Consider the following 1,588-nt stretch of genomic DNA (forward strand, 5'->3'; position numbering starts at 1 on the left):
AAAACATATTTAAAAAAAGGATGAAATATATAAAACAATCTGTCAAAGTTCCAAAGAAACTGGTCTCAAAACTAACGCAAAGCATTTTGTAAGTTGATTTCTTATTCAAAACACTTAAAGTAATCTTCTTCCGAATCAAAATTTGGAAACGCCTTTTTCATAGTGATCGTCCGGAATTCCTTTTAGTATTACAGCCGAAGTCTTTTGGATGACAGATTTAGCATCGAAACGATTTTCTTTCGCAAAGTGTTGGATGAAAGTCATAGTTGTCATAGTTTATGGAACCAATATCTTCGAATACAAGTGTACATATTAATAGTAATTATATACCAAAACTTTTTGTTTTAATTTAGGCAAATAAACAGTCATGAACTACAAACTATTAAAAATGATGGATAGTATTTTAGCAGGTTTCCCATATTGTTTTCTGTACAATACTTTTTTAAATAATTATTAAGTTATTGTTATAATCAAAGTTTGTTTTTAAACTAATAACCTTAGAAATGAAAAGAATTGCTGGGGTTCTTGTATATATATAATTAGTAGGTGTTTCTAGGTATAATCCATCGCTCAAAAAGCCAAAAGTTGTCCTATCCAAAATGGAGGATATTTTTTGTCGTCAGTAGACAATTTCATTACAAAATTTTTTGTCATGTGTGATAAATTTTTAACTCATTTCTACTATTACAACGAATTTATAAAAGTTTTAAAATTGCAGTTGCCAAATTTGGAACTCAAAAACTGCAGCAGTTCATGAAAAAATTATGTACAAATTTTGGCAACAAATATTTAGTCAATAAAATAAATTCGGAGCAATTTTCTGAATCAAATCATAAATGTTGTATCTTATAACATTTTCTTAATGTATTTTGGAGGATTTATTTCACTAAAATTATAAGTGGGAACACACCAAACTTTATTTGGTTCCCACTCGAGCCAACAATTTGTAGTCTATTGACATTGACTTTGTCCGATTAATATTTAAATTTATATTTTTGTTGTTGGTGTTAAGTTTCAATAGAACCGTTTCGATACTACCGCCTACGGAGTTCATTGGTCTCTTTTTGATAGAAGGCTATTAATAGAAGACTATTTGATAGAAGGCGAATTAAGAAGAATATTGAGTAGACTTATGTTTATTTCAAAGTTAAGAGTCTGAATAAAACTGCTGTGATGACAATTAAAATAGTCATATTTTAATCTCACTAGCATAATTAATTTTGTTTGTTGTGATAATTATAGGAACATATCCTCTAAACTAACATAATAACACAGATAACTTCATCAGGAACTTCTTTTTATATGCTATTCATACTCCTTATTTTAACTGCAGTTTGTTACAATTTTCTCTATACGCAAATATATAAGCATTGATATAAAGTATGATATAAAGTATTAGAAATATTATTATGATTTATTCAGAAGAACGTCACTACACAGCGACGGATCTACACAGTGGCATCATTATTAATTTATCAAATAACTTTGTTAGATATATTCATAGAATAGAAATAGAATACTAATGTAGTATTACTTTTATTTTTTTGTTTCCCACTGTAGAATAATAATTATATCATAAACTTCACTC

The sequence above is a fragment of the Teleopsis dalmanni genome, chromosome X (genome assembly GCF_002237135.1).
Source record: "Teleopsis dalmanni isolate 2A chromosome X, ASM223713v2, whole genome shotgun sequence".
Taxonomy (NCBI): domain Eukaryota; kingdom Metazoa; phylum Arthropoda; class Insecta; order Diptera; family Diopsidae; genus Teleopsis; species Teleopsis dalmanni.